The sequence below is a fragment of the Canis lupus genome, chromosome 12, assembly GCF_011100685.1.
Source record: "Canis lupus familiaris isolate Mischka breed German Shepherd chromosome 12, alternate assembly UU_Cfam_GSD_1.0, whole genome shotgun sequence".
NCBI classification, from domain to species: Eukaryota; Metazoa; Chordata; class Mammalia; order Carnivora; family Canidae; genus Canis; species Canis lupus.
The window spans coordinates 72403670-72417562 of record NC_049233.1 but is presented as its reverse complement, the minus strand read 5'-3'; the positions used below and the strand labels follow the sequence as shown (position 1 = coordinate 72417562).

Below are 13893 nucleotides of genomic sequence, written 5' to 3'. Positions count from 1 at the left end.
CAGTGGGCGTGGAGCCGCGGCGGCTCGTCACCAGGGCGACGGGGGCGGGGCGGGTGCCGGAGCGGGCACCTCGCGGGCGGGGCGGCGGCGGGCGGCCCAGGTGGGACTCGGCGGTCCGGCCCGGTGACCCATCTCTGCCCCTGCGAGGACGCGGAGTTCCTGCCCGGCTCCCGGAGGGCTTCGGAATGCAGTCGTGAGTCTCTTCGGGGTGCGGGCTTGTTGGAACCTGCAGGGGAGGGGCCCCGCGGGTCGTGGACCCGGTGTCGGGGTGTGGGAACCTCGGTGCCTTGCCCGGCCTGTGGAACTGGGGCTGGGGGGGGCCTGCCGGGGTCCTGGGGGGGTGAGGGTCACTCCTGGGGGGTGGTGAGCGGCGGGGAGAGACGGTGAGGGGGGGTGGGGGGTGAGGGGCGGTGAGCGGGGGTGAGGGGTGAGGGGCGGTGAGGGGGGGTGAGGGACGGTGAGGGGGGGTGGGGAGTGAGCGGGGGTGAGGGGTGAGGGGCGGTGAGGGGGGGTGAGGGACGGTGAGGGGGGGTGGGGGGTGAGCGGGGGTGAGGGGTGAGGGGCGGTGAGGGGGGTGAGGGGCGGTGAGGGGCGGTGGGTGGAGGGGCGGTGAGGGGGGTGAGGGGGGTGAGGGGCGGTGAGGGACGGTGAGGGGGGGTGGGGGGTGATGAGCGGGGGTGGGGGGTGAGGGGCGGTGAGGGGGGTGAGGGACGGTGAGGGGGGAGGGGCGGTGAGCGGGGGTGAGGGGGTGAGGGCGGTGGGTGAGGGGGGGGGTGAGGGACGGTGAGGGGGGGTGGGGGGGGGGGGCGATGAGCGGGGGTGAGGGGGGTGAGCGGGGGTGAGGGGCGGTGAGCGGGGGTGAGGGGGGTGAGCGGGGGTGAGGGGTGAGCGGGGGTGAGGGTGAAGCGGGGGTGAGAGGCGGTGGGTGAGCGGGGGGGAGGGGGGTGAGGGGTGTGAGGGGCGGTGGGGGGGGGGTGAGTGGGGTGAGAGGGTGTGAGGGGCGGTGAGCAGACACCGGACACCTTATCATGAAGGTGAATTCCACCTTCACCTTGGGAAGATCAGTATTAGTGGCCAAACGATGGATGATGGTCTCTTTCCAAATCAACTTTGCTTATTTTATTTTATTTTATTTTATTTATTTTATTATTTATTTTATTTTATATATTTTATTTATTTATAAACATTTTATTTATTCATGACAGACACAGAGAGAGAGAGAGAGAGAGAGAGCAGAGACACAGGCAGAGGGAGAAGCAGGCTCCATGCAGGGAGCCCGACGTGGGACTCGATCCCGGGTCTCCAGGATCACACCCTGGGCCGAAGGCGGCGCTAAACCGCTGAGCCACCCGGGCTGCCCCAACTTTGCACATTTTAAAATCAGATGTGTTAGAATGGTTTGCTTACAAACTAAAAGAAGTCGTAATATAGTGTTAGAGCCAAAGAATTGACAAGTCAGAGCTCTCAGCTGACAGATGAAGTGTTATAACAACCGAAGTATCAAGTTAGAGACCATACTATGAACTTCTCATATTAATTTTTACATGGAAAGTAGTAAATGACTTAGATGAAACTTGTTTTAAAACAAGAAGACTTTTTTAAATCATCAAAGTCTGACTGTTGTGAGAAAGGTTTTTGACCGTGGGACTCTACAACAAAATCACCTTATTTTTGTAAGATTACATCTGAGGCTTTGGAGTTTTAATGAACAGGGCAACACAAATTCATGGCTACAACATTTATGGGATTTAGCTACTTACCTGAACTTCACGGTATCTAGAAAGTGCATGGAAGTATTTTCCCTTGGATGACATTTCTTAACCGTAGGATTTTGAGATGCTTTCAAATAAGAAAGTCATGTTTATTAAATGGCTTGACTGTCCATTTTTGGTATTGTACCAAACAAATCACTATGACTCACATGGATGTAAAATTCCACATAATTATTCTCATTGTTTCACATTCATTATTTTCTTTTACATTATTTCACTTTACTAAAAGTACAGTTGGGGGCTTGTCCCACTAAGCATACATTTTATTGGTTGCTTAAATGATTAACCTAATTATATAAATTTTTTAACTAATGCTTCCTGAATTTGATTTGTTTAGCTTCATTCTTCCCTCTAAAGTAATGGCTCACTTTTGTAAATTATTTTAAATTGGTAAGTTTTATAGTGAAGGAGCATAATATTTAGATGTCTTTTTCATATTATGAGAAACATAAATATTTCTAGTGAAAATATTCCCACTACAAATACACAATTTTGTTTCAAAAAATGCTAACTGAAAGCACAAATTTTAATAAGTGATTTTTTTTTTTCCTTAAGACTTTGTATATCTGTGGAATGGCATTTTAATTCTTGTGGGTGGCCACGGACTAGCTGGAGTAACTAAATCAAACCAGGCCCGGACTTGTGTCCCTCATTCACTCAAAAGGCTCGGGAGCCTAAAGGATGAATAGTTGGTTGATACTTGAGAAAGGGCTTGAGCAATGGTTCTCAGAGCTCCTTGTACGTGATCGCCCACATAACACAATAGATACAATTTATTCTGGCCTGGTCATAAATTTAAATAAGGGCCTGTGCTGTCCTTGCTGGTCTGTTAACCATATCTAATACTCCTTTGAAGTATGTACATCTGGAGCAACAAGCTTATCTATTAGCCAAGGTCTTCTGGCACCTGTGAGTCTGTCTTACATACTGATAAAGGGGAACCTTGGAGGGTCTCACAAACATGCTAAAAATAGATACCTCCTTAGCTTTGTTTTGCTTAAGCTATATAACGTTGTAGAACCTTAAATAAAGCTGACACTGCTTGGACATCATCCACTGTGTCCCTCCCGTCCCCATCTCTTTACTTTTCTTTTATTTCCTCATCCCCTTTCCCTCAGGACCCTGATCGTGTTGCCGCAGAGCACACAAGTGGCGCCCGAACAGGGACCTGAGCACATGCAAGAGAAAGTGCACATATAGGTAAGTCGTCGCTGACAAACAGGTAAGGGGACCCCGGCTACTTAGGGCCACAACAGGAGTAAAAAATAATGGGGCGGTCACAGTCTATGGAACAGGTCTTTTTTGTGACCGCCTTACAGGCCCTTATGAAGCGAGAAGGGTCCAAGGTATCTAAAAAGGCCTTGCAGCAATTCTTTTGTACCGTATCAGACTTGTGTCCCTGGTTTCCAAAAGAAGGGACTGTCAGTCTGGACTCTGGCAAAGGGTAGGACAGGAAATTAAAAATCAACTTAAAAAACGTGGTCCTATGGCCTGTCCTCCAGGCACCATACAAATTTGGGAGGAAATAAGAGAGGTTTTAGATCCACAACACACTTTCGAATTAATCTCGGTAGCCTCTCATGAATCCCTCCCTGAAAATGATGTTCAGACTTCTTCAGAGGAACAAAAAGAGAATAACAAATTGATGATTGAGTCACCATCACCACCAGGGCAGATATCGCCCTCTCAATTGCCTCCCTGACAAAAACTGCAAAAGGAAACCATAAATATGCCTCAGACGAGCATCCCTATGGCACCACCTTTACTTGAAACCGGAGGAGATGAAATTGAAGGAGATGAGGTATATTTAGATGATGATAAGGAAATATTTTTTTCATCTTCGGCTCTAGGGCCGTCAGGGCCCCCCTCCAAACAGGAATCTTATGAGCAACTCTGCGCTCCTAATCATGATATTGATCCCTTTCCAGGCATGAGCAAAAAAATACGACCCTCTTCCATAGATCATGCCAAGCCACCGCCGTGCAATTTTGATCCTCCCTCTTACAGGAAAGATCCTCCTTATGGTCATATAATGACACCTTACCCTCAGTTTGGGGTCCCATACAAGGAGGAAGGGCAAACTTCTAAAAACATGTTTCCAATGGCTCGATATCCCCCTGTATTTCCTAAACACCTTCCTAGCAGGTTGTCGCCTTTGAAAATAACTCCTCTTCAACAAACTCTCCATCAAGCACAACAAGCTGGAGAGGACACCTCTGCTTTTTTGGGTTTTCCTGTCATGCCAAATGGTAATGGCCAGAGAGCCTATTCTACTGTCAATTTTAAGATATTAAAAGAGATCAAGACAGCCACCGCCCAGTACGGGCCCACAGCTCTTTATACCCTGTCCTTATTAGATAGTGTGGGACTGGACGCCCTCTGTCCAGGAGACTGGAAGGTCATAGCTCAGGCCTGCCTATCAGGTGGTAACTATTTACTTTGGAAAACTGAATTTTTTGAAAGAGCTAGTGAAATGGCTACATATAATCGTAGGACAAATATTCTGGTTTCTTATGAAATGCTAATTGGAGGGATCCCTGGGTGGCGCAGCGGTTTGGTGCCTGCCTTTGGCCCAGGACGTGATCCTGGAGACCCGAGATCGAATCCCACATCGGGCTCCCGATGCATGGAGCCTGCTTCTCCCTCTGCCTGTGTCTCTGCCTCTCTCTCTCTCTCCGTGACTATCATAAATAAATAAAAATTAAAAAAAAAAAGCTAACTGGAGAAGAGGCTTATGCTGAGGTAAATATGCAAATTGATTATCCACCAATAGCATACAATCAAATTTCACAGTGTGCCCTTAAGGCCTGGAAAAGACTTCCTTCAACAGGGACCAGGTGGGAAAAGTTATCCAAAATGCAACAAGGACCGGATGAGCCTTATCAAGATTTTGTGGCCTCGCTTGTTAAAAACAGTAGGAGGTATAGTGGTGGATGGGGAAGCAGGCACAATCATTGTAAAACAACTGGCTTTTGAAAATGCTAATTCTGCCTGCCAAGCCGCTATACGACCGTGGAAAAAGACAGGAACCTTGGAAGACTACATTCGTTTATGTGCTGAAATAGGGTCTTCATATGTACAGGGAATTACCCTAGCTGCAGCACTGAGGGGGATTTCCCCTCAGGAAATTCAGAGGCGTATGCAGCAAAGAGGTAACCAAAAAAGACAAACTTGTTTTCAATGTGGACAGGCAGGCCATTTCAAGGCTAAATGCCCTCAGTTAATAGGTGGGCTGAAAAGACCTGGAAAAATAGGGAAAAAACCCTCTTCTCTGTGCCCTAGATGTCAGAGAGGCTATCATTGGGCAAATGAGTGCTGTTCCCAAAAGGATAAATTTGGAAATATTATTCAGGGAAAGTGGAAGCGGGGCTCACTGCAGCCCTAACAAACAATAGCAGCAGTGTTTCCTCAGATGTCTGCCCTGGGGCCAATACCGCCGACCTCCCTGACATCAGCAAATTACACCGCGGTACCCCCACCAGCGCAGGATTAGACTTAGCTTCAGACACCCCTGTATATCTAAAAGCTGGACAAACCCCCCAAAGCCATAACAATGGGAATATGGGGACCCCTTCCCAAGGGAACCTGGGGTTTGCTTTTAGGAGATCTAGTTGGACTATAAAAGGACTAAATGTTCACCTGGGAGTAATAGATAAAGATTATGCAGGAAAAATTAAAATTATAGTAACACTGAAGGAGGGCATTCTACATTTGCAACCTAAAATGCCTATTGCCCAATTAATCATTATTCCTAGATATGAAACTTCTAACCCATCTGTAAGAGGAAAGCGGGGAGCAAATGGCTTCGGCTCCACCAATATTTGTTGGATTCAACTTATTTCAATTGACAAGCCATATATAACCTTACAAATACAAGGTCGTGGGATCCCTGGGTGGCGCAGCGGTTTAGCGCCTGCCTTTGGCCCAGGGCACGATCCTGGAGACCTGGGATCGAATCCCACGTCGGGCTCCCGGTGCATGGAGCCTGCTTCTCCCTCTGCCTGTGTCTCTGCCTCTCTCTCTGTGTGTGTGACTATCATAAATAAATAAAAAAATTAAAAAAAAACAAAAAAACAAATACAAGGTCGTCCCTTTGTTGGGTTGATAGATAATGGGGCTGATGTCTCTGTTATTTCCAGGCAACACTGGCCAAAGTGTTGGCCCCTTACAGATTCAGAGGTTTCTATAAGGGGTGTAGGGCTACGTGTGCCCCTCAAATAAGTGCTAACTTTCTTAATTGGTCTACATCAGAAGGACATTATGGAACTTTTCAGCCCTTTGTTCTAAAAATAGATATAAACTTATGGGGCAGAGATATACTAACCGACATGGGAGTTTTCCTCACTACAGCCCCAATATCTATGCCAAATCAACAAAAAATAGTAAGGACTTTAATGAATAAAATGGGCTATGATCCAAGCAAAGGTTTAGGAAAAAATTTAGAAGGAAACCCAGTCCTCATTTGTCTTAAGGGTCAAACCACCCGAAAAGGACTGGGTTTTCAAGGGGCCACTGAACTCTCCCCATGCACTGCCTATTGAATGAAAAGTAATGACCCTGTATGGGTAGACCAGTGGCCCCTACCAAAAGAAAAATTAGAGGCAGCAGCAGCATTAGCAGACGAACAGCTGCTTTTGGGTCATCTTCAGAGCACTCACAGTCCTTGGAACACTCCAATATTTGTAATTAAAAGGAAATCAGGAAAATGGAGACTATTACAAGACCTCAGGGCAGTTAAGGCTACTATGAAGCCCATGGGGGCTTTACAGCCAGGGCTTCCCACACCCTCCGCTATGCTCTTACAATTCAAGATAATTGTGTTGGATCTAAAAGACTGCTTTTTCACCATTCCTCTGGCTCCCCAGGACTGTGAGAGATTTGCCTTTTCTATTCCTAGCATTAATCATGTGGAACCCGCAAAAAGATTTCATTAAAAAGTTTTGCCACAAGGAATGGCCAACAGCTCCACCTTGTGTCAAGAATTTGTAGCTAGAGCTCTTTCGCCTTTTTGTAAAAAGTTTAATTCCATTGTTTACTGAATTCATTATATGGATGATATTCTTGCTGCACCTACCGAGGAGGAAATGTTGCAAGAAGCTTTCTCAAGTCTGACCAGCAAATTGCAGCAATTTAATCTAGTAATTGCTCCTGAAAAGATACAAAGAATGGAGCCTTTTGAGTATCTCGGCTTCATTGTTAAAAATAAAAAAAATCAGAACTCAGAAATTATCCATTAGAACGCATTTGTTAAGAACATTAAATGACTATCAAAAATTAATGGGGGATATTAATTGGATTAGACCCTTCTTACATATTACAGCTAATGATTTAAAGCCATTATTTGATACTCTTAAGGGAGACATTACTCCCTCATCTCCTCGCAAATTATCTGAAGAAGCCCAAAAGGCTTTACAGCTTGTTAATGATAAGTTGTCACAGGCACATGTGACTCAGTATGATCTTACACAACCTTTATATTTAATCTTGTTAATGCCTTCCCAATTACCAGCTGCGGTCATTTGGCAATCTCATGGACCTTTGGAATGGATCCATTTGGCCTTACATCAATTACATGTTATAAATGATTACACTGAAATGTTAGCCCGGTTGATATTAAGAGGTCGTCAACGCATTATTCTCATGATTGGTAAAGAACCTGATTACATCCTGTTGCCGATGTTAACCGCAGATAAGGTACAAGCTTTATTTAGTATGAATTTAAATTGGCAAATAGCCTTGTCCTGTTATCCGGGACAGCTTAAATATCATCTTCCCGCAGACAGACTTTTGCAATTCCTTTCTACCACGTCTGTCTTCAGTTCTGCAATTATAGCAACAGAACCTCTGGCTAACGCCGTCACTATATTTGTTGATGCTGATAAAACAGGGCACATTGGAATCTACAAGGAATCCTCTAAGGCTAAAACAACTTATCAAAGTCATTATCCCACTAAGTCAATACAAAGAACTGAACTAAAGGCTGTCCAACTGGCTTTGCAAATGTTTCCTGAACCCTGCAATCTATTCACTGACAGCCACTACCTGGCTCGAGCTGTTCCAGCCTTGCCACGCGCTTACGTACTCACAAATTGAGGAATTATATCACTTATTCTCTAGTATTCAGCAAATATTACAGGACCAGACGAGCTCCTATTTTTATATCCCATATATGGGCTCATACTAATATGCCTGGTCCCCTCTCTGAAGGCAACCACATTGCTGATACCATTACTTACACTTATATAACAAATGTAAACAACAAACAATTGGCCACACAGAGTCATGCTAGTTTTCATCAAAATGCCTCAACTCTTCGTCAACAATTTCGCATCACTAAAGAAGAGGTCCGCCAAATAGTAAAAAACTGTCTGGCTTGTCCAATCCACCATCCTGTTCTTACTTACTCAATTAATCCCAGAGGATTGATGCCTAATCATCTTTGGCAAATGGATATTACCCTCTTTCCTGCTTTCAGCCGCTTAAAATATATACTTGTCTCTATCGATACTTTCTCTGGGTATATCCATGCTACTGTACATTCTGGAGAAGCCTTTACTGATGTTCAAAATCATTTATTCTCAGCCTTCTCCCAAATGGGAACCCCTAAGGCCATAAAAACTGATAATGGCTCAGCTTATAGTTCCAAAGCCTTCCAGAACCTTTGTGCTACCTTTCAAATTAAGCACTCTATAGGAATTCCCTACAACTCACAAGGTCAAGCCATAGTTGAAAGAGCTAACAGTACTCTCAAATCTTACCTTAAAAAATTAAAAGAGGGGAAGATACTACAGGGAACAGTGAAATACTCTCCCCATATGCATTTAACTCTAACTCTATGTTTTAAATTTTTTGAATGTTGATAATATAGGACAGACGGCAGCTGAACAGTTTTGGCATCCAGATTTTTCTCCTCTCCCTTATGATAGGTGGAAAGATCCACTGACAGGCATTTGGAAGGGCCCTGACCCTGTCCTTTGCAAGGGGCGTGGGTTTGTCTGTATTTTCCCACAGGATGAGGACACCCCGCGATGGCTCCCGGAACGATGGTGTCGACTCCTTGCCCCTACGCCGGAGACTAGCCAACCTGACGATAACTCGCCAACAAAAAAGAAAAAGGAGACGTGTCCTGTCGTACGTCGTACCATTGGGCCCGGATAAGGGAACTGATCAATCAAGTGATAAGTCTGGCCGAACAGACACAGCCTAATGAGTCCTTACTTACTATCCTTCTTACTGTATTAGCTATTACAACCCCTCCTGTTGGTGAAGCAGCTGTATATCGGGCCTATCTACCTGACCCACCTACTATAAGGCCGGTTACTTGGGATGATCCTACTCCCCAAATACACACCAATATGACAGAATATTTTGGAGGGATTAGTTCTGATGGCATGGAGGTTGCAAACCATTCTATCAATTGGACAGGCCTGGCAGCTCAAGTACCCATGTCCTTCCAATTACCACTATGTGACCAAAACCAGTTAATGGTTGCTTGATAGTTCAGCCAGTACCTCATATAGTGATATATCTCTCAGAAATAAAAAAAAATGAAAACCCTCCATCCCGACTTAACATAATGTTAAAAAGGTGGATCATCTATGAGGTCACTGGTGACACGCCTCCCAGTGACCCTCAACAAGGTAGGCGCCCTTCTGGATACCCCAATTGTCCTCAAAATTTAACCCATGCTATTTCAGGTCCTATTTGGACGGAGTGCCTTCAAAAAACACCTTTGGTCATCTCTCCTCACGGCATCCCTAAATTTTCTATCACGAACTGGTCAAGAATGACAAGAAAGGAGCCTCTGTGCTATGTTGCATATCCACCTGGTCGACCAATGCATAATGTAACTATACCCGGAGGAGTTTTTTCTACCGTCGGAAAAAAGTACCATGCAAAACTCTAAAAATTGGTCACCGCTATGGGACTGGCCAAGATGCAGATGGCTAAGAACAGCTACACAAACACAAAGGACTCCAATCTTACTATACATGCCTGTGTGCCTAGGCTGTTCTTATTGGTGGTAGACTATGAGACGGCAAATTTTTCCTTCATACAAAATAATGGAACTGATATGTTATTTGAACTAGAATGTAAAAATTGTGTATTAACCAATTGTTGCCTGTGCACTTGCCCTCACCTCAAACAGGTCCTGTCACTATCTTTTTGACTATGCAACTGCCTTATTTACTATTACCTGTTGAGATTAAAGGCCCTTGGTATGCTAATTATGGTTATCAGTTTGCTGTAAAAATGCAGCTACAATTAAAAAGATTGGGCTGTTGATGGCCGGTATTGCTGCATTGGTTGCTCTTATAGTTACTGCTGCTGCAGCCTCTATGGCCTTATCCCAGGGTGTATAGACAGCACAATACATTAACCACTTAGCAAAGAAATGTCTCTTGTACGCTGTCTACTCAGGAGCGTATAGATCAAAAAATTCTCAGTCGTCTTCATGGGCTTGAAGAAGCAGAATTTCTGGGGAATCCACTATCCCTGTTGAAAACCCAGATGTCCTTGGTTTGCCATGGCGGGTTTCAGTGTATATGTGTCACCCCTATGAAGGCCACTAATGTAACGTGGGAGCAAGTTAGAAACATCTACAAGGAATATGGTTTCATAGTAATATAAGTCTTGATTTGTTGGAGTTGCAAAAGGAAATCTCCATTATCAGTCATTCTCAGATAGGTATGACAAACCTGGCTGAAATGGTGGCTCGTATCTTGGATGGCCTGCACGGATTTAATCCAGGCAACCTATTAAAATATTCATTCTGGATGTTTATAATTATATTTACTATTGTGATTATTTTACCTTTTGCATGGTGCATGGTTCAGGCCAAGGCAAGACAACACAGATTCAACATGGATGCCCAATTACATTTCTTCAATCTTAAAACAAAAAGGGGGAAATGTGGGCGGCCACGGACTAGCTGGAGTAACTAAATCAAACCAGGCCCGGACTTGCATCCCTCATCCACTCAAAAGGCTCGGGAGCCTAAAGGGTGAATAGTTGGTTGACGCTTGAGAAAGGGCTTGAGCAATGGTTCTCAGAGCTCGCTTGTATGTGATCACCCACATAACACAATAGATACAATTTATTCTGGCCTGGTCATAAATTTAAATAAGGGCCTGTGCTGTCCTTGCTGGTCTGTTAACCATATCTAATACTCTTTTAAAGTATGTACAGATAACCGTGTTACCGGAAAGATCCACAGGTTGCAGCGCTCAGCTCAGCAGCATGCATCAGGAAGGTTTTAAGGTGTTATCTGATGGACCATCGCTGTCCTAATTGTGCAAACAGCCATTACACACAAAGCAGTCGTTTGTGTTTTAACTCATGAGAGAGAAAAAAAATAAAGTATGTACATCTGGAGCAACAAGCTTATCTATTAACCAAGGTCTTCTGGCGCCAGTGGGTCTGTCTTACATACTGATAAAGGGGAACCTTGGAGGGTTTCACAAACATGCTAAAAATAGATACCTCCTTAGCTTTGTTTTGCTTATGCTATATAATTTTTTTTATATATATAATGTTGTAGAACCTTAAATAAAGCTGACACTGCTTGGACATCATCCACTGTGTCCCTCCTGTCCCTATCTCTTTACTTTTCTTTTATTTCCTCATCCCCTTTCCCTCAGGACCCTGGTCGTGTTGCTGCAGAGCACGCAACAAATTCTAACAAGCCACCTTTTTTCTACAACTTGAAGATACTGTATGTTTTATTTATTTATTTATTCATAGAGATGCAGAGAGAGAGAGAGAGAGAAGTAGCAGAGACACAGGCAGAGGGAGAAGCAGGCTCCATGCAGAGAGCCCGACGCGGGACCTGATCCAAGGTCTCCAGGATCACGCCCTGGGCTACAGGCGGCGCTAAACTGCTGTGCCACGGGGGCTGCCCGAAGATACTATATGTTTAAAACGGGGTTGTCAGAGCTCTCTGCCATGCATGCTTTCCAATAGTGTGGCCACTCGTCAGATGTTACTCCCGGGTTCTTACAGTGTGGTTAGTGTGACTGATAAACTGAATTTTTAATTTTAATTAATTTAAAATTAAATAGGCAGACATGGCTAGTGGCTACTATAATGGACAGTGCAGGTCTAGAATGCATGCTGAGAGCTGGAACAGTAAACAAGTGTGATTATGCCCTCATCCCCACCTCTTTTTCATGTTTTTCAGTTCTTACCTATAGCAGAGTACAGTTCAAGTCTCATTTCCTGGATGAAGTTTTCACTGACCGCCCTAGTACACATGGATGTCTGTCTTGTCTGAATTCTAAATACAATTTTTATAGTGGAATTTAGTGCCTGATTGTACCTTGCACGCTAGTTTAATTTTAATGTATGTAAGCTTTATTAGCATAAAATGATACAAATAATACTGCTAGCTTTTATTCATTGAAAGCTTACAGTGTTAAAGTCTTTATACATGTCTTATTTCATCTTAACAGACCGGTAAAGTATGTATTACAATCTCTATTTAATACAGAGATCCGCTGGCTCAGAGAGATGAAAGGACTTCCCTGGGTTAAACAGATAGTGAGTGACAGAGCTAGAACCTGAAACCAGGTCCATGACTGACTAGTCCACATAGGTAAAGAACTTGGAGTAGGCAGGGTCTTTTGAGATATTTTGGTCTGATTTGATTATTGGGAGCCACTGTAACAATTCTAAGCCCCATTTAAGAAGACTAGTTTGTAACAATTATAGCTTAATGGGAGTAAAAGATTGTGATTCAATTTAAATTACAAGACTATTTCATTTATAATGAAAGACTATTCTAAAGTTCATGTCACTTTCTTAAAGACCAGTTGCTTCCCCTAGTGAAAATCAGTATGAAGACTATGCCTGCTAGGTAACAGATTCTCAGTAGATGTACCTTCCTTTGGCGTGTCTTAGAAATTCGCAGAGGTATATTTTGGTTATTAAAAAGAAAGTTATTTGTCAGGAATGCTATATACTGACAGTAAGTCCTCAACAACAAAATTGTCCCACTGCTGAGAGGGAAAAACACTTATATTTATTTATCTGAGCCTGGAATTTAACATCATTTTACCTGTAAAAAGAAAATATGTTTGCAAGGTTTTACTGTGAAATAAATTTTCCAGGAAGGAAACTATGGCATTTCATGTAATTTAAGACCCTGTCAGTTCTTTTTTTTTTTTTTTTTAAAGATTTATTTTTTTATTTATGATAGAGAGAGAGGCAGAGACACAGGAGGAGGGAGAAGCAGGCTCCATGCAGGAGCCCAATGCAGGGACTCGATCCCAGGTCTCCAGGATCACACCCTGGGCTGGAGGCAGCGCTAAACCGCTGCACCACCAGGGCTGCCCCCCTGTCAGTTCTAAAACATAGTATTATTTAAAAATCACCAAGAAAAGAGAGCAAAAAAGAAAAAGACTTTGAACTATGACACAATGTATTTTTTTTATCTTTCAAAAGCTCTTTTATAGTTATTTAGATGTAAATCAAATATCATACTTGGATATATATAAAAGGAAAAACAAAAGCAAAACAAATTGTTAAGGTATTTCTAAAACTTCTACATATTCAGAAAATTTTCTGCAAGTTTCCAAACAGTATTATCCTCTGCCCTCAATTATTTTGATGCTATATTTCTTAAAATGGTGTTCAACTATGTGTATCTATGATTTTCTTCAAAGACACAGACACTAATTATTTAAGTTTTGATGTTGGCACTTTTTCAAAGATCTTATCCAAAGATCTTGATGGAAAATTTTCAAACTACAGGCTGTATCCCTTCTTCAGATGGTCTTTAAAGTTTGTCCAGGAGACTCCTGGGTAGCTCAGCAATTAAGTGCGCCTGCCTTCGGCCCGGGGCATGATCCTGGAGTCCTGGGGTCGAGTCCTACATCGGGCTCCCTGCATGGAGCCTGCTTCTCAATCTGCCTGTGTTTCTGCCTCTTTCTCGGTGTCTCTCATGAATAAATAAAATATTTTTAAAAAATGAAGTTTGTCCGGAATGAAATCAGTAACCACCACCAAGTTCTCAAGGTGCTCAGGCACTAACAACGATGTCATGACTGACACCTGGCTGATAGTGCTTAGAGGACACATTCTGATAACAGAAATGTATCTAGGGGACCTCTTCCTTTTTCTT

The 13893-nt window shown here is 43.7% G+C and overlaps 1 long non-coding RNA gene across 2 annotated transcripts; it reads left to right on the top strand.

The window, feature by feature from the left end:
• The first annotated feature begins 45 nt into the window (after positions 1–45).
• On the top strand, positions 46–11347 carry LOC102155597. 2 transcript variants are annotated; one of them, XR_005368186.1, is made up of 4 exons: positions 46–193; positions 2891–2972; positions 8784–8903; positions 9470–11347. It is a non-coding gene; the product is annotated as an uncharacterized LOC102155597 (long non-coding RNA). The 2 variants fall into 2 exon arrangements; XR_005368187.1 differs by having other exon boundaries at positions 5528–8903.
• Positions 11348–13893: the final 2546 nt, after the last annotated feature.